General features: G+C 42.2%; 1 long non-coding RNA gene and 4 pseudogenes across 1 annotated transcript; 3 read left to right on the top strand and 2 right to left on the bottom strand.

Annotated features, from left to right (window-relative positions):
• LOC101151329 (rab5 GDP/GTP exchange factor-like) overlaps positions 1 to 14,495 on the top strand; it is a 30,624-nt pseudogene extending 16,129 nt beyond the window's left edge.
• On the top strand, positions 406 to 5,486 carry LOC115930127 (grpE protein homolog 1, mitochondrial-like; annotated as a pseudogene).
• LOC115935522 (uncharacterized) lies at positions 2,888 to 2,999 on the bottom strand (annotated as a pseudogene).
• Positions 13,610 to 14,495, top strand: LOC101147726 (S-phase kinase-associated protein 1-like; annotated as a pseudogene).
• Positions 14,496 to 16,969: 2,474 nt separating this feature from the next.
• LOC134758839 (uncharacterized) lies at positions 16,970 to 19,155 on the bottom strand. The gene is made up of 2 exons (XR_010134452.1): positions 19,023 to 19,155; positions 16,970 to 17,112 (listed from the first exon to the last, which is right to left on the bottom strand). It is a non-coding gene; the product is annotated as an uncharacterized lncRNA (long non-coding RNA).
• Positions 19,156 to 19,825: the final 670 nt, after the last annotated feature.

Genomic DNA, 19,825 nt, shown 5'->3' with positions numbered 1-19,825 from the left:
GTCCTTTCAAATAAATAAATAAACACTCTTTACACACCTGAACTAACCTAACTAACTTCAGATCAGTAATCATATAAATTTCTTGGGGCAGTTCCTCTGAAGTTGTGAAGAATGTGGTAGTATAAAATAGCCTTTGTACTCAGTTTATCAAAACTGCTCAAAAACTTTAAATTCATGTTATTCCCACCAACTAAACTTTCTAGATGGCATCCTAAGGGCCTATGCAATATGAGAATTCATTCTTACCTGTTTAAAACCTGCCCAGGCAGCCTTGCCATAAACGGATAATTGTTCCTACTGGATCCCACAGTATTATGCTTTCTAAAATTTCTGAGATCCAGAAGACTGATCTGCTCTTGCCCACATGTTTTCCCACATAATTGCTGTTTTCACCAATCCCAGTATATGCTGGCGGTGAGCAGCCTTTTCAGCATATGGGTTAAGTCTAGAAAATTAAATCTTTTCCGAACTGCATTAAAATTTTTAAGCCATTTTATCTTTATCAAGAAACACTTTATCTACACTTACATGTTTTTTGTTTTTAGAGTTTAAATTTCAGCACCTACATAATTTTCATACCCACTGCAGTATTTCCATGTAATGCTTTACTATGCAACACATCTCTCTTTCTTTCTTTCCTTTCCTTCCTTCCTTTCTTTTTTTGAAGCAGGGTGTTACTCTGTCTTCTAGACTGGAGCCCAATGGCACAGTCACAGCTCACCGCAGGCTTGACCTCCCAGACTCAAGTGATCCTCCTGCCTTAGTCTCCTGAGTAGCTGGGACTATAGGCGCACACCACCATGTCTGACTGAGTTTTTTAGTTTTTGTGGAGACGGGGTCTCCCTATGTTGCCCAGGCTAGTCTTGAACTCCTGAATTACAAGTGATCCTCCCAACTTGGCCTCCCAGAGAGCTGAGATTACAGGTGTGAGCCACCGCACGTAGTGCTATTCAGCAAATACTGTTGTTTGCTAATACTTTTCTGTAGCTTATTTTTCTCTGTTTTCTTTCTTGCTATTCTTAGTAGCTATTTAATGTTAAAACATGCATACTCTTATAGTACCTCTATAGGTCCTTTAAACAAGATATTTCTATTGCAAATGAGACAGGCAACTATGTCATTTACACAAAATCCTTTTATGTTGAACATACAGTTGTCACCAGCTACTTTTCTGTTCTTACAAATCATCATAGCAAGAATTTAAACTGATGAGCCAAATTAATAAAGCTTAATTTTTAAATTTTTAAATTTTAAAACCTAGTATGTACAACATAACTTGAATAATAAAAATAATAATTATTATTAAAATGGGCTGGAGTGCCCATTTTTTGGGCTTCTCAATTCAGTTGTTTTTATTTTTTTAATTTTTATTAATCCCTTAATACTCCATTCATAGCAATCAATTCAGTTTCTACAACAAGACTTCTTAATAGTCATTCTGATAAGCTCTTTTTTCTCAGGAAGCAGTAAAGCACAACATAACACCTTTTGCTTGTTTCATTGTTCTTTTTCTAGCCAGTCCTTCTTTAAAAATCTGATACTGAGCCAGGCATGGTGGCTCATGCCTGTAATCCCAGCACTTTGGGAGGCCAAGGCAGGTGGATCGCCTGAGGTCAAGAGTTCGAGACCAGCCCTTGCCAGCATTGTGAAACCCTGTCTCTACTAGAAATACAAAAAATTAGCTGGGCGTGGTGGCAGGCGCCTGTCATCCCAGCTACTAGGGAGGCTGAGGCAGGAGAATCACTTGAACCTGGGAGGCGAAGGTTGCAGGTAGCCGAGATTGCACCATTGCACTCCAGCCTTGGCAACAGGAGCAAAAAAAACTCTGTCTCAAAAAAAAAAATGAGATACTGATTATATGTTATGTACTTAAAGCCTTGTACCTGAATGAGGACAAAAAATACACAGTTTAAGACATGGCTATATCTTCATTTCCATGATCTTTCCCAGAATAAGTAGAAAGATAGGTGTCCTTCTATATTTTAAAATCACTCCATTCTTCTAAACTATATATTTATGCAAGGATTAATTTGTCCTGCTGTGTAATTACTATAAGAAGAACAGAAGTATGTATCCAAAACATACTTTAACCAGCAAATAGGCTTATTGTGAGAACTTCAGCAAGGCTAGCAACCCAGGACCTAAGTTTAAAACTAGAAGCACTGAGTATGAGAAGCGAGGCAGTGGAAATAGCTCTGAGCTCTCAGCATCTATAAGTCATAAGGAAGAAAAGTAGATGAAAGATGTATTTGATAATTACGCTGAAGGAATAAAAATAATTAAAAACGTGTCATAGAGGCATATAGTGATAGGCGAGGGGAAACTTAAATCATCAACCTGGGGCAGCCGTGGCAGCTCCATGCGTGAGGCTGGTGCCACGCAGTCTCCCGGTGTTGGCATTGTCTCCAGGCCTTCTCTGTTCCGCACGCAGTTACAAAACAAAAGAACAGTTGCCAGCAGTTGGAAGAGGATGTGGATCCAAACCAAATGGGGGACAGATACTCCCTCTATGGACAAGATACTCATGGAAGAAGTCAAGTTAGAAGAGCAACTGAAGGAGGCTGTGGAAGAAGATAAGCAAGCATTGGCAGATACTGAGGGCTCGCAGCAGAGCAGCCAAAAATTGGTGGAGGAGGCAAATATGTGTAGCATTCAGGGCTTCTGCAAGGACTCGTTAGAGGTTGCAGATGTTTTGGAGAAGGCAACACAGTGTGTTCCAGAAGAAAAAATTAAAGACAGTAACCATCACCTGAAGAACCTCTGTGAAACTCTCACAATGAGTGAAGGTCAGATTCAGGAAGTGTTCAGCAAGCACCACCAAGCTGAACCCTGTCAGAGCCAAGTTCCACCGTTATGCGCGTGAGGGTCTTTTTTTCGTCTTTCTTCACATCCGACAGGCAATGTGCCAGTGTTGTAACAAGGTTTGAGCAAGGCATATCTCACACATGAAAACCCAGTGTGAAAACCTAGTCATCACACTCCCAGTGCTTTGTGAGGCTGAGGCAGGTGGATCACTTGAGGTCAAGAGTTACAGACCAGCCTGGCCCACATGGCAAAACTCTGTGTCTACTAAAAATACAAAAATTAGCCAGGCGTGGTGGCATACGCCTGTAGTCCCAGCTACTTGGAGACTGAGGCAGGGGAATTGCTTTAACCTGGGAGGCGGAGGTTTCAGTGAGCCAAGTTTGCACCACCGCACTCCAGCCTGGGCAACAGTGAGACACCGTCTCAAAAAAAAAAAAATACTTTGCAGGTCAGTATAAACACTTAAAATATCATTTGAATCACTGTGTTACATTATTTATTATAGAAAAAGAGGGAAACAAATATACCATATGTTTTTTTTTTGTGAGGGGGTAAAAAGGAAGAATTTGTGAAGCAGGGATGTTTCCAAATCCAGCAGAGTTTTTAATATATTCTAAAATGAAAGTCATCACACCTAGATGAGATTTGGGTAAAAAATGAAAATACGGAACAGTGAAATCAGCCAGAGATTTCAGAAATAGATTTAATTTCTCAGGAGCAAGTTACATGACAGCTGGAGGACGAGGGGGAACAAGGTTGTGCTTTACTAGCTGCTGATGGTGATGACAGATACACTTGTATAGAGTTTTAGTTCTGTTTCATACCATGCACCTTACATTCCAGCCAAATCAAAGAGCTAAACATGAAAAAATTGAGAAGAAAGTAGATTAGGATATGAGCTGGGTATGGTGGCTCATGCCTATAATCCCATCACTTTGGGAGGCCAAGGCAGCCAGATGAGTAGAGGCTAGGAGTTTGAGACCAGCCTGGTCAACATGGGGAAACTCCATCACTACTAAAAATACAAAAATTGGAGTTTGAGACCAGCCTGGTCAACATGGGGAAACTCCATCACTACTAAAAATACAAAAATTGTCTGAGCGTTGTAGCAGGTGCCTGTAATCCTAGCTACTCAGGAGGCTGAGGCAGGAGAATCACTTGAACCCGGAGGTGGAGGTTGCAATGAGCCAAGATCACACCATTGCACTCCAGCCTGAGCAAGAGAGCAAGACTGTCTCAAAAAAATAAAAAAATAAAATATTAGCTTGGGCGTGGTGGTTCATGCTTGTAATTCCAGCTACTTGGGAGGCTGAGGCAGGAGAATCGCTTGAACCAGGGAGGCAGAGGTTACAATGAGATCACACCACTGCAGCCTGTGTGAGAGAGCGAGACTCCGTCTCGGGGGAAAAAAAAAAGAAAAATATATATGAATGGTACCTTAGGATATGTATTTCAGCTGTAGAGAGGAGCAAAAATTGAATCATCAAAAAATTGTTTTACCTGGGCATGGTGGCTCACACCTGTAATCCTAGCACTTTTAGAGGTCAAGGCAGGAGGATCACTTAAGCCCAGGAGTTTGAGACGAGACTGGGCAACATAGTGAGACCTTGTTTCTATATATTAAAAAAAAATAAAAAGAGAAATAAAATTAAAAACTTACAAGAAATTTGTTTGTTTTTGAGACAGAGTGTTGCTCTGCCACCCAGGCTGGAGTGCAATGGCATGATCTTGGCTGACTGCAACCTCCACCTCCCGGGTTCAAGCAATTCTCCTGCCTCAGCCTCCCAAGTAGCTGGATTACAGGTGTGCAGTAGCATGCCCAGCTAATTTTTGTATTTTTAGTAGAGACGGGTTTTGCCATGTTGGCCAGGCTGGTCTTGAACTCCTGACCTAAGGTGATCCATCCGCCTTGGCCTCCCAAAGTGCTGGGATTACAGGCGTGAGCCACTGCACCCAGCCAAAAGAATTGTTTTTAATGACCAGATAAAAGGCTTAATAGTATTAACTTTTTAAAAATCTGTGCAATAAAAAATAAAATATGGGAAGTCATGAATATAAATAAGAGCTTCATATAGTGAAATATCTAAACTTTACTAAAGGTAGCACCTAGGCTTTTATAGATGAGGGATCAATTTTAATTCAACCAAATGGCATGTATATGGGTAACTAGTTGACAGTGATTAGGGCTGCAGTCAAGGTGATCACATAACTTGTGATCACCATGATCACATGTGTGCTTGAGTGCTTGGCCATTTTCACTGAGGGAATGAGGTGACTGCCCCTGACCCCCAGTGTCCTGCCTTCCTTTTAGAGTTAAGCCAGATGGTCGACTCCTGCAGGCTTCCACAGGATGTATCGGTGCTTGGCGTGTGATGTCAGTGGCCTGTGTAGATGAGGTCTGTGACAGCCAGTCCTGGGGGTTTGTTCTCAGCTTTATTCATGTTCTTCTACTGTGACATCCTTGTGAGAACCGTTGGGAGAAATTTTTGATTTTGGTGTCAGAATTTCACCTGAAGAATTTGTTTGCTTTCATCTTTTTTTTTTTTTAAGTTTTTTTTCTTTTATTATTATACTTTAAGTTTTAGGGTACATGTGCACATTGTGCAGGTTAGTTACATATGTATACATGTGCCATGCTGGTGCGCTGCACCCACTAACCTGTCATCTAGCATTAGGTATATCTCCCAATGCTATCCCTCCCCCCTCCCCCCACCCCACAACAGTCCCCAGAGTGTGATGTTCCCCTTCCTGTGTCCATGTGATCTCATTGTTCAATTCCCACCTTTGAGTGAGAATATGCGGTGTTTGGTTTTTTGTTCTTGCGATAGTTTACTGAGAATGATGATTTCCAATTTCATCCATGTCCCTACAAAGGACATGAACTCATCAAACTGCATCAACTAACGAGCAAAATAACCAGCTAACATCATAATGACAGGATCAAATTCACACATAACAATATTAACTTTAAATGTAAATGGACTAAATGCTCCAATTAAAAAACACCATGCTTTCATCTTTTGAACCCTGAATTACGTAACTGTTTTCATCTTAGTGATGATGGCTAAAAAGTTTAGTTAGAGACAGATGTATGGGCTGACTCTTGACTAATTTAGACATCTTCCAGGAAAACATTTCTGTCTTGTCATTTAGGTCTCTCTCCATGTGTGATTTTTTTTTTTTTTTTTGAGATGGAGTCTCTCTGTGTCGCCTAGGCTGGAGTGCAGTGGTGCAATCTCGGCTCACTGCAAGCTCCGCCTCCCAGGTTTACACCATTCTCCCACCTCAGCCTCCTGAGTAGCTGGGACTACAGGTGCCCGCCACCACGCCCGGATACTTTTGTTTTTGTATTTTTCATATAGACAGAGTTTCACCATGTTAGCCAGGATGGTCTCCATCTCCTGACCTTGTGATCTGCCCACCTTGGCCTCCCAAAGTGTTGGGATTACAGGCGTGAGCTACCAAGCCCGGCCTAAAATTTTTTAAAAATTTTTAAAATTATCTTTCTCTCCTTTTCTTTTCTTTTCCTTTTCTTTTCTTTTCTTTCTTGAGATGGGTTCTCACTATGTTGCCCAGGCTGGTCTCGAACTCCTAGGCTCAATCGATCCTCTAGCTGCAGCCTCCCAGAGCACTGGGATTACAGTTATTTGTTATTCTTTTTATTTTCTAGTCCGTTGTGCTGAACTACATTTATCTTTTAAATAGACTTTAAATATTCTTTGGCAGAAAGTGAGGAATAAATACATATATTCTATGTATAAAATCAGTAAAACCAAATACAAATTATCAAGCCCACTGTTGTAAGGGCCATAGGGAAATAAGCGCATACACGTGGTTAATGACAGTTTCCGAGGAGTGTGGCTAGCAATAGATACTTAGTGCTATAACGTTGTTTATTCTTATTACGTGGTTAATGCCACTTTTGGAAATGTATCACAGAGAAGTTAACTCAGAAGAAGATAGTCCTTACAAAATTATTTATTGCTACAGTGCACAACAATGAAAGAGGGGAAGCAACCCAAATGCACAGCGGTAGAGGAGAGTTGAATAAGTCAGTTAATATAATGCAATGTTATAAAGCCACCAAAAATGTTCGGTGGGTTAGATAAATAGAAGTGTCCATAAAATATGTAAATTATCAAAACATGCATTAAATCTATTTAAGAGTATGTAGATATAGCAAAAAGAACGAGATGGTCATGGTGAGACACCACTAGGTAGGAAGGGGTCCCCAGAAAAACTCCAGCCGGCCTGTGCACTGGGGTGGAACTTGAAGTTTGCACCGTTGATAGCGGGGAGGAGCCTGGCACCTCTTTTTACTGTGTAAAACCCATTATTCTTGCTGCTGGCAGAAAGCACTCTAGCAGGGACTCTGGCCTTGTGAGAGTCCCAATAAAACCCTGTCTTACTCACCATTCAAACCGTCTGTAAGCCTAAATTTTTGTGGCCTTGAGACGGACAAGGACCCCGTCCTTAGCTGAACTAAGGAAAAATCCTGCAACAGTGGATACTGGAAATAATGTTAATGGATAGGTTTTACTCTCCTGAAGGATTAATATAATCTGTGAGTACTTTTATGCTTACTGCCAGTACAAGTAGTGGCTTACTTACTATCAGTACAAGGAGTATATATACTCTCTTGAGCTTTTCTGTTTGGCTATTTCAGTGCCTCCAGAATGAGTTGAGAAGATAAATGGATCAGATTGAAAAGTACATCATGACTCGTCTCTATAAATATGTGTTCTGTCCAGAAACTACTGATGATGAGATGAAAGATCTTGCCATTCAAAAGAGGATCAGGTAGTTGCTTATTTTGTTTTGCTTTATGCTTACTACCTACTGATGGAAGAACATATTGGGGGAAAATAAGGCATCTGAGTTTCAAACCTTAAGAGAAAGCAACAGCTCATGTTTCTGCTTCCTTAGAGTGGAAGCTGCTCTGTGGTGTCAGAAAGACAAGGAATGTGGTGACCTCACCTATCCATCTCCCTCAAGGCAGCTTTTGGTAAGTCGTGTTTGGTGTTTGAGATTGTTTTCAATCTCTGAACTCTCCAAGGAATAGGGGGACTGTGTTCTTGGTCCATTACCATTTCCTCAAGCAGGAAGCTGTGAATATCCGTATCAAGGCAGGGGATGTCGGCTGGGCCCGGTGGCTCATACCTGTAATCCCAGCACTTTGGGAGGCTGAGGTGGGTGGATCACTTGAGGCCAGGAGTTCAAGAGTAGCCCGGGCAACATGGTAAAACCCCGTCTGTACTAAAAATACAAAAATTAGCCAGGCATGGTGGCACACGCCTGTGCTTCTAGCTATTTGGGAGGCTAAGGCACGAGAATGGCTTGAATCCAGAAGGTGGAGGTTGCAGTGAAGCGAGATCGTGCCACCACACTCCAGCCTGGGCAACAGAGCAAGACTCCTTCTCAAAAAAATAACAAGTCGGTGGATGTCCTCTTTCCTCATTCCTCCCAGGGGTGTGCATTTTTCACCATTCCCCAGTCACATCTTTCACTAGCATTGGATTGATGACATTTCCCACAGCACCCAGTCTTCCAGGCTCACTGGGGTGAGCCCCAGCACTGTGTACTCCAGTTGCGGTGGACACTGAGGAAGAGACCACCCAAGTGTGGGAACAGGGCCAAGGCTGAGCTGATGAGTTGTTTTAAGAGGAGAGGGGACTCGGAGTCCCAGGTTCCAGACAAGGGGCTGGTACTTGCTAGATCTGTATTGGAAGTTTCACAGCTGAAGTGAGGAGTTGATACTGGGCAGGCTGAAGTTGTGGAGCCCAAGGTCAGGAGCCAGAAGTAACCAGAGGGGCCCTGGACCAAGATGCAGAACAGAAGCAGTAACCAAGCAGGAGGGGAGGCCTGCAGCAGGGTAGTTGGAGTGCAGTTAGGGTGGGACCAGGAAACACACAGTGATTCTGGCATGGTGATCCTGCCTGTGGCGTCCTACACGAGCTCAGTGTGCCTTAGAAATTGAGGGCTGAGGCCAGGTGTGGTGGCTCACACCTGTGATCCCAGCACTTTGGGAGGCCAAGGCAGGTAGGTCACCTGAGGTCAGGAGTTCAAGACCAGCCTGGCCAACAGGGTGAAACCCGGTCTTTAGTAAAAATACAAAAATTAGCTGAGCTTGATTGTGGACGCCTGTAGTCCTGGCTACTCGGGAGGCTGAGGCATTAGAATTGCTTCAGCCTGTGAGGCAGAGGCTGCAGTGAGCCAAGATCATGCCACTGCACTCCATCCTGGGCAACAGAGTGAGACTCCATCCCCCACAAAAAAAGTAGTTGAGGGCTGAGTGTAAAAGGACATTAACACAGTAGAGAGTGAGGACAGGCAGCAGCCAATTCTCAAATGGTCACTTTCAAATACCGAGTGCATTTCAGTCTTGGTAGCTGTGTAACGTCACTTCAGTCAGCAAATGGCCTTCCATTCTTGTGATAAGTACAGAAGAGAAGTCTCATTTTAGGATCCTAGCTGCTTTGTCATGTCATTTGACCTCCTAGTACTTCGAAAGGTGATGTGTGTGGGCCTGGGATTGTCTGAGTGGTCAGTGATGCCTCAGGCTTTCCCTAAACTGAAGGAGGTGACAAGATGAATGGTCACGGTTTGTCCTTGGCGCTCTTGTTTACTGTCTCTCTCCCTTTAGAGCCCTGCACTGGGTTACACCTCAGATGCTGTGTGTCCCTGTTAATGAAGACATCCCAGAAGTGTCTGATATGGTGTTGAAGGCAATCACAGGTCAGTGAAACCAAGAGCCTTTTTATTGGGATGTTTTCCCCTTAAAGTTAACATTTTACTGTAATATTAGTCTATAACTTTGTAAAATGCAGATTATTGAAGGTACATTGGAATGTAGTAAAAGTGATTTGTAAGATTGTTAGTTTTATGAATTTGATGGCATTCAGAAGAGCAGGTTAACTCTTTTCCCCCTTTATTTTCAGGGATTATGGTCTTGTTTCTTGGGCATTGAACTAAACTAAGGTCATATACAAATAGAATAATTTTTTTTGTTCTTTTTTTATGTAGTTTTTTTTATTCAGCTGACTGTTCCCATGATAGAACAAATTTCTTAAGATTCAGTTGCATTTATATATTCAAAATAATTTTGGAGAGAGGAAGGGAACTGGTAAGGCAAGGTAATCCCCATGCTGGAGTAACGTAGTAAAATGATGCCTCTGACTGGTTGTTAGAGAAGCGCTGTGAGTCATTTTTCTGGTTTAATCAGGAAATAAATGAAGTTCCCCAGGTTGATGTGGTGCTGTCGTTGTAGACAGGTCCAGCCTCCTAATAAGGTTTGTTTCTCATTCATGGGAATGACCCAGGAAGAGTGCAACACAAACGTTTCAATTAAAAAAAAAATCTTAACGGAGAGATGGTCATCTTTGGCCAGTGTCTCCTTTATTAGAAAGAGGCCTTGGAAAGGCTTGTTCATGTAGACATTGTTAATGAAATTCTACTGGAAAGGAAGTGGGTTAACTGATAATAGTAGTGTTGGAGGCTGGCCATCAAGTAGGCTTCTTTTGTTACAGGAACCAGAGACTCACCCAAGCTACAGAAGAAATGGAGATTTGCTTAAGGTATTATCAGGTTTATAAGGAATCTGGTGGAGTCTTTCAGGACCTCAGCCCCAACGGTCCTCTAGGGAGTGGGCTATCTTACTGCCTCTACGCAGAAGAGGGTCTGCTCCAGGCATTCTCTGCTGATGTGATTCTTCCACTTTTCGGGTTCTGCTTCTCTTTGTGTATCTTCCCATGTCAACTCCTGTTGTTAAGTAAATTACTGGTTTCTGTAATTTCCTGTGCACGTTCTGGGGGTAGAATCCAAGTGGCCTAGGTCAATACTATGTGTTTTTTTTCTTGCAAGCTTTTCTGATATTCTATGGCATAGGTCATGACTACTCTGCCTCCCGCACCTTTTGCTCGGGGAACCTCATAAGAGGTTGAAGGTGAAAAAAAAAAAAAAAAAAGAGGTTGAAGCTGGAGGCCTTCTAAAAGCCTGAATATGGACCTGGGACTTTTGTTTTTCCTGACTCTTACTAGAAAGTTCAAGATCAGCTGCTTTACATTTAGAGTGTTCCATGGGAGTTTTGTCTAAGCCAACGTAGCCTTTACGACCTATTGCTAATAAGGAAGTCCCCGGCCTTCCTGGCCTCTTTCACCCAGGTAGGGCATGGTTCATTGGGGCGTCAGCTGGTAGCAAGTGTTTCTGTGACCCATCAGTGGTGAAAGTAGAGGTGGGTTGCCCAAGGGATCAGGGAAGTGTAGCTGTGTTCCAAAAATATTGAGACTTGATAGGAGAGTCTGCCTGTCCAGTTACGCAGTGTGGGTCACATTCTTCTAGGGCTGAGAACTCATGTTCTGGGCTGACAAGTAATACGAGGTCTGTTGAAGAGAACTGCATAAAATTTTGAGAGTCATCAAGTGCTCTGCCCTGAGGTCGAACACTCTTCAGGACTTCTGAAAGGAAGTGTGTGTCACCCCAGGAAGGGGACCAGAGAGTCCATCATCAGCTCCTCTTAGCTCCAAGAGTTTAGGACAAGGGGAGTGTCAGGGCCTGTGGCTGATGGTGGAAATTTCCTTTTCTCTCTGTTTTGTTTTTTTAATTTTTAATTTTTATGTGTACATAATAGGTGTATATATTTATGAGTTCCATGAGCTATTGTGATCAAGGCAGGTAATGAGTTGTAATCACCTTAGGGGAAATGGGGTTCATCCTCTGAAGCATTTATCTTTTATGTTACAGACAACCCAGTTATATTCTCTTAATTACTCTTAAATGTACAATTAAATTACTTTTGACTACAGTTCCCCTTCCGTGCTAGCAATACTAGGTCTTATTCATTCTTTCTAACTTTTCTGGTACCCCTTGGCCATCCCGACTATCCCCCATGCCCCCCACTACCTTTCCTATCCTCTGCTAACCATCCTTCTGGTAAAACATCCTTCAGTTGTTTTAATTTTTTAGCTCTCACCAATGAGTGAGAACATGTGATGGTTGTCTTTCTGTGCCTGGCTTATTTCACTTAACATAATATCCTCCTGTTTCATCCATGTTGTTGCAAATGACTGGATCCCATTCTTTGGTATGGCTGAATAGTACTCCACTGTGTATGTGTGCCACGTTTTCTTTATCCATTCATCTGTTGACAGACACCCTTTCCCATTTGGCTCCGATTGCATGACTTCTGTGTGGCTATGGGGGCAGTGGTTCTCAGCCAGGCACTAGTGGTCCTGGGTTCATTTGACAACATCCGGAGACATTTTCATTTATTTATTTTTGAGACAGGATCTCTCTGTCACCCAGGCTGGAGTGCAGTGGCACAATCATGGCTCACTGCAGCCTTGACCTCACAGGCTTAAGCGATCTTTCCGCCTCAGCCTCCCAAGTAGCTGGGACCACAGGCCACCACACCCAGCTAATTGTTGTTTACATTTTGTAGAAACAGAGTTTCATCATGTTGCCTTGACTGTTCTCAACCTCCTAGACTCAATTGGTCTTCCCACGTTTACCTTCCAAAGTACTAGGATTACAGGTGTGAGCCACAAAGCCGGGCCTGGAGACATTTTTAAATGTCACAGCTGTGGGGGTGCTACTAACATCTAGTGGGTAGAGGCCAAGTATGCTACTAAACATTCTACAGTCACAAGATGGTTCCCTACAACAAAGAATTATTCAGCCCCAAATGTCAGGAGTGTCCATGTTGAGAAGCCATGACCTGGAGGTACAGCCTTTGTTTTCATACCACCATTAAAGATAAGCCTGGGCACCTGGATCCAGCAGAGATGGAGTGCACACTCAGCTCTGTACTTCCTATTCATGAGAAGGCAGAGCCCTGGGAGAAGACATAGAGCAATTATGCAGGGCTCTGAAAAGTAAATCATAGCAGGCAGGCTGGGGAGGGAAATTATTAGACAGCAGTGTGTTTCCTGTATGTTGCTTTCTTCTCACATATCTCCTTGTTGAGACTTTGAAGCAGTGCAAATCATGGAATCACACACCAGGATGGGAATCCAAAGAGTTCCACGAAGAATTCCTTCAGGCCAGAGGATGCTAGGAAGGGGTCTCTGCAGGATGAAGCATGTGGAAGAGATCCCTTGGGGTGTTTGTCTTCCTTTATTCTCCTTTTCCTTCCCTTCTCTCCCTTTTTCCACCCCAGCCATGCCTTATGGCAATAGCAGCCACATACACATCCAGATAAAACATAATTCACTTTTTACTCGCTTTCAAAATGTTAGCAATAAAGATGAACAGGATGCAAGATGAAAGAACATTGAAAAATAAAGATTAACAAGGAAGTGGTTTAAACTTTAAATTAGAGAGAATAAAAATCACCAATAAAAGGCAGAAGTCTAAAGATAAATGAAGGTATTAAAAATGGCTTTAAAAATCTTACCCAATCTTGGGCCAAGCGCTGTGGCTTACACCTGTAATCCCAGCACTTTGGGAGGCCGAGGTGTGTGGATCACGAGGTCAGCAGTTCGAGACCAGCCTGACCAACATGGTGAAACCCCGTTTCTACTAAAAATACAAAAAAATTAGCTGGGCATGGTGGCGGGCACCTGTAATCCCAGCGACTTGGGAAGCTGAGGCAGGAGAATCGCTTCAAACTGGAAGGCAGAGGTTGCAGTGAGCCAAGATTGCACCACTGCACACTCTAGCCTGGGCAATAAGAGCAAAACTTTGTCTCAAAAAAAAAAAAGAAAAAAAAAAGTCGGTAGTGGCTTCGTCCTCCACTTTTCGCTTCCTCCGCTGATGCCTCCCAGCTCTCGTCAGCCTCCTGCTGGCCATCTCCTTAATACCAAACACTATGCCTTCAATTCAGTTGCAGAGTTTTGATGGAGAGATATTTGCAGTTGATGTGGAAATTCCCAAACAATCTGTGACTATCAAGACCACGTTGGAAGATTTGGGAATGGATGATGAAGGAGATGACCCAGTTCCTCTACCACATGTGATTGCAGCAGTATTAAAAAAGGTCATTCAGTGGTGCACCCACCACAAGGATGACCCTCCTCCCCCTGAAGAGGATGAGAACAAAGAAAAGCAAACAGACGATATCCCTGTTTGGGACCAAGAATTCCTGAAAGTTGCTCAAGGAACACTTTTGGACTCATTCTGGCTGCAAACTACTTAGACATCAAAGGTTTGCTTGATGTTACATGCAAGACTGTTGCCAATATGATCAAGGGGAAAACTCCTGAGGAGATTCGCAAGACATTCAATATCAAAAATGACTTTACTGAAGAGGAGAAAGCCCAGGTACGCAAAGAGAACCAGTGGTGTGAAGAGAAGTGAAATGTTGTGCCTGACCCTGTAACACTGTAAGAATTGTTCCAAATACTAGTTGCACTGCTCTGTTTATAATTGTTAATATTAGACAAACAGTAGACAAAAGCAGCGGCAAGTCAATTTTATTAGCAGAATATTGTCCTCATTGCATGTGCAGTTTGAGTACAGATTCCAAACCTATGGCTGAGTTTCTTCTAGTATGATCAAAAGTTTCTTTTTTTTTTTTTTGCTCTGAATAAAACTGAACTGTGGGTTCTCTATAAGTGGCATTTTGGGCTTTCCTTCTTTTTTATAAAGTAATGTCTGCCTAGTTTATTGTCCAGTTAACTTTAGTGACCTTTTAAAAGTTGGCATTGTAAATAAAACAACTTGCAAAAAAGTTTTCTGGAATAGAATTAACAAAATATTATCTTTATTCATGAGTTGGAAACTGGAAAAAGGCTTCTTGAAGTAAATGTTCTGAGTGGAGTTACTAGGATGTCTTCCAGCCTCCTGCAGTCAAGGAGTACCACTGTAATGATTAGCCTGTATGTAGCAGGGCTCCCTTCATTGCATTTGAGGGCTCGTTTTCTTTTTCTTTAATTTTATTTTTAATCCTCTTAGTTTTAAATATATTGCCTAGAGACTCGGTTACTACCCAGTTTGTGGTTTTTTGGGAGAAATATAACTGGACAGTTTGTTAGCTTTTCAATTAAAAAGACACTTAACCCATGTGGGATGTCATGTTTTTATAATCATTGTTCCCATGTGGAGAAAATTATTCACACCACTTGCATGTAAAAAATAATTTAACTTTTTACATTAAAATATGTGGTAAAACCCAGAAAGCATCCATCATGAATGCAAGATACTTTCAATAAAAAGTAAGTTATAAAAAAAAAGTCTTACCCAATCTTACCCAATTCTTATTTATAATAAGTTCCACATAAGTAGAAAAGAAAAATAAATAGATCAAGACATAGTAACAGTAATTATAACCTAGAATTAAAAGATTAGAGGAACCAAACAGTAAAATAAGCAAAAGTTATGTAATTCACACAGTAGCCTCATAAGGGAATAAAAGCACTCAAAAGTTAAGATAAGGCCTGTGCACTGCCCAATGTATCTGTCCCCCACACGTTGTCTTTCATGGCAGATGGGCCAAGGAGGGTTCCCCAGGAAGCTGACCTCAGGGATGATCTAAGAGCTGAAAGGACCCTTTGGTATACCCCACTACCTGGCCAGAGTCTGAAAGTTTTATTCCTGCTAGTGGCAAGAATTTGGTGTAAAATTAAGCTGCCTTGGCTCTTTTATGATGTTCCAAGTTACCGGCAGATGTGCACCCATAGAGGCACGCTGCCTCTCCAGCAGTGCTGTCACCACGTGCTTCAGCAGCCTTTGCTGTCCGCCACGCTTGTTGGAAAAGGGTGGGCATTCATGAGAGCCCACTGCTTGGACTTAGTGGTAGTCGTGGGCAGTGAAATTTTTCTCTGGGAGAATTAAAATGTTATTTTGAGATTAAATTTATTACCTTACTTGATCCCCTCTGCCAATTAGCAGGTGTGAATGTCGTGATTTCTGTAGCTAGTGAAAATCCACGTGCTGTAGAGTTGGCCACTGTAGACCCAAGTGTGTTGGATTCTAGTAGCTGAATTTTTTTTTTTTTTTTTTTTTTTTTTACAGGATTTTGCTCTCTTGCCCAGGCTGGAGTGCTGTGGTGTGATCATAGCTCACTGCAGCCTCAATCCCTCGGGCTTAAGCCATCCTTCTGCCTCAGTGTTTTGAGTAGTTGGGACTACAGGCACATAGAAGCACGCTTGGCTAATTTTTGTATTCTCACATCCAGTACAAAGATGCTTTGTGTAGCATTTTTGTATAGCATTTTCTGAGATATTTTTTTAAAAAGGTCAGTTCAGAGGATGTGAAATGATTTTCAAGCATTGTTTTGTTACAGTGGTTATTGATTCTAGGCAAGACAGTTTTTAATTATCTGTAAGTTAATAAGGCTGAATACTTCCCCCACCCCCTTTTTTTTTTCTTTTTTTGCTACAGGGCCTCACTCTGTCACCCAGGCTGGAGTGCAGTGGTACAATCGTAGCTCACCGCAGCCTTGACCACCCAGGCTCAAGCAATCCTCTCACCTCAGCCTGCTGTGTAGTTGGTACCACAGGCATGCACCATCACACTGGGCTAATTTTTTTTTTTTTTTTTTTTTGAGAGATCGTGTCTCACTATGTTGCCCAGGCTCGTCTCATACTCCTGGGCTCAAGCAGTCCTCCAACCTCGATCTCTCTAAGAGCTGGAATTGCAGGCACGAGCCACCACTCCTGACCTGAATTCTTCCTTTTTCTTCCTACTAAACTCTGCTTATTTGCTTTCGACTAAATGTACTGTGAAGCTAATCAATTTGGAGTGGTGCAGCTTATGGACTTGGTTTTCTGTGCTAAGACCCTGGGAAGTAAGAGGGCGGGGACGGGAAGCCAGGATGTTTAGGGAGCATTTCTGATAAATTGCCTAAAAGATCTCAAAACAGGTACAAAAATTAGCTGAGCATTGTAGCAGGTGCCTGTAATCCTAGCTCCTCAGGAGGCTGAGGCAGGAGAATTGCTTGAAATGGGAGGTTGGGTTGCAGTGAGCCAAGATTGCACCATATCAACTGCATACCAACTTCCCACAAAAACTGACTTTTTGGGGACTCTCACATATCTTTAAAGTAGGTCATTGAATTGATTTTTTTGGAGGTTTCTCATATTGGTTGAATTATTCTGGTATGGACTCTTGCCTTATATAGAGGTTTCTATTTCTCTTAAGTCAGTGTCAATACAATGGCTGGAGTTTCTGTTTTTGCAACAAGAAGGTGTTGGTATTTTATGTAGGGTAAATGTGATTAGAATAAACCTTTGGAACAGAAGTCTTTATTAATAAAGTTTTGCAATCCACCCCTCTTCCAAAAATTGATTTGATTCTTTCTTAGGAAAATATACATTATTATTACTCTCATGCTACAAAGGTTTTCTGGTTAAGCTGCAGCCATCATCATTCCTAAAAATGAAACATTGGAGACATTTGTCAAGATACTCAGTCTTCAAACAGAAATAAAAGTAGAGAAAAAAGGAGTTAACATAATCAGTATAGAGCTATTATTGTCTGGTGGTGAGGACATGAACTCTGGAGCTGGAAGTCTTGGATTTGGTTTTGAATTTTATTCTGCTACTTATTAGCTCATTGGCCCTGAACAAATCTCATGTTTCAGATCCCTCAGTTGTGAAATGGAGTTAATAATATTACTGCTTCATGGGGTTGTTGTCTGAACTTAGAACAAATAATAGCTATTATTTGTAAATGGTTATTTTATGTAGATAATCCAAGAGAAGTCTGGGTGTTGTGGCTCACACCTGTAATCGCTTTTGGAGGCAAGGCAGCAGGACTGCTTGAGGCCAGGAGTTCGAGAGCAACATCAGAAACATAGCAAGACCCCCATCTCTACAGAAAATAAAACACTAGCTGGGCATGGTAGTGTGTACCTGTAATTTCAGCTGCTGGGGAGGCTTGAGGGGAAGACCACCTAAGCCCAGGAATTTGAGCTTGCAGTGAGCTGTGATCTCACCACTGCATGCTGGCCTGAGTGAGACTCTTTCACAGAAAAAAAAAAAAAAAAAAAAGGAAAAAAGAAAACCCAAAAGAATTTATATTGAAACTATAGAATTTCATCTCCATCTTAGAGATGAAATTCTAAAATAACCATAAAAACTAACTGTACAAAATGACTTTCCTATATATTATTACTACTTAGCAAATATTATGGAGAAACAATTAATTTACAATAGAAACAAATATAAATCACCTATAGAGAACAAGAGCTTTCAGGATCGTTATGAAAAACAGAAAATTGAGTGAGAAGCACAAAGATGTGACTGCACAGTGCCCTGTGCTTGGACTTTAGGGCTCTGTAGCTGCCATCGTGAAATTCTTTTTTTTCTTTTTCTTTATGAGATAAGGTCTTGCTCTGTCACCCAGGCTGGAGTGCAGTGTTGCAAACATTACTCATTGCAGCCTGGACCTCCTGGGCTCAAGCTAGCCTCCCTTCTCAGCCACCTGAGTAGCTGAGACTACACATGTGTGCCACTGCACCCAGCTAATTTTAAAATTTTTTATAGAGACAGCCTCTCACTTTTTTTTTTTTTTTTAGTTGGAGTCTTGTTCTGTCGCCCAGGCTGGAGTGCAGTGGCACGATCTCAGTTCACTGCAACCTCCACCTCCTGGGTTCAAGCGATTTTCCTGCATCAGCCTCCCAAGTAGCTGGGACTACAGGTGCGTGCCACCATACCTGGCTAAGTTTTTGTATTTTTAGTAGAGACGGGCTTTCACTGTATTAGCCAGGATGATCTCGATCTCCTGACCTCATGATCCACCCGCCTCAGCCTCCCAAAGTGTTGGGATTACAGGTATGAGCCACCACGCCCAGCTGTCCTGGCTTGTTTTAAACTCTTGGGCTCAAGTAGTCCTCCCACCTTGGCTTCCTAATGTGCTGGGATTACAGGCATGAGCCTCTGTGCCCCACCCCACCGAAAAAAGAAATTTGTACTTAGTTTTTCCCCCCAGGATCCTCTGTGTGTTAAAAAAGGTTGAATGGGGAACCTGAAACTCCTACCCCTGCTCTTGGAAGTGTAGGGCACTTCCCTTTCTCCACAGTGTCAGTAGAGGTTGGGTGGAGACTGAACTTCCAGCCCTGCCAGGTGAGAATGAAGTGTTTGTTCCTGTCCTCTCCACCATCTCTGTGGTATTGGTGGGGGCTGAGGGGGGAGCCTGGATTTCTACCTCCACCCATGGTAATGAGGTCGCAACTCCCTTTTCCGACCAGTGTGATGTTGGCTAAAGAATATTTAAATCAGATTGAGAGCCTCCTAATATAACACCCCAGACTTTCAAGACACAATAAAAAAATCACTCACCATGTGTGCACAGTGGCTCCTGCCTGTAATCCCAGCAGCTTGGGAGGCCAAGGCAGGCAGATCACCTGAGATCAGGAGTTTGAGACCAGCCTGGCCGACATGGCAAAACCCAGTCTCTACTAAAAATACAAAAATTAGCTGGGCACGGTGGTGCATGCCTGTAATCCCAGCTACTCCGGAGGCTGAGGCACAAGAATGACTTCTTGAACTGGGAAGCAGAGGTTGCAGTGAGCCAAAATGGTGCCACTGCACTCCAGCTTAGGCGACAAAGAGAGACTCCATCTCAAAAAAAAAAAAAAAAAAAAAAAAAGAATTCATATTAGAATTGCAGTGACTGAAGAATGGATCTATTAACTGGGATATAGATCAATAGAAATTCTCAATGTGAACAACAGAGAGAAAATTGAACCTTTAAAGTGTAGGCTTAGGGACAGGTGGGACGGTAAAAAAAAAAAAAAAAAAAAAAAAAATCTATCATTCTTGTCACTGGAGTCCTAGAAGGAGAGGAGAAAAATGCATATGGCTAAAAAAATATTAAATAGCAGCTGAAGATCTCCCCCAAATTTTCAAAGGCAGAAAGCTATAGATTTAAGAAGGAGAATGAACCATAAACAGGATAAATTAAATAAATTATGCAAGGATATGTCACAAACCTCTCAGAATTAAAGACAAAAAAAACCTTGAAAGTAGTTAAACAGCAAATGACAGATTCCCTATAGTGGAACGATTGATTGATTGATGGATGGATTTTTTGAGACAAGACCTCTCTGTCACCCAGGCTGGAGTGCAATGGCAAAATCATG

The sequence above is a fragment of the Gorilla gorilla genome, chromosome 6, assembly GCF_029281585.2.
Source record: "Gorilla gorilla gorilla isolate KB3781 chromosome 6, NHGRI_mGorGor1-v2.1_pri, whole genome shotgun sequence".
In the NCBI taxonomy this organism is placed as follows: Eukaryota; Metazoa; Chordata; class Mammalia; order Primates; family Hominidae; genus Gorilla; species Gorilla gorilla.
The sequence above is the reverse complement of the archived record's forward strand: the minus strand, read 5'-3'. Positions and strand labels throughout refer to the sequence as shown.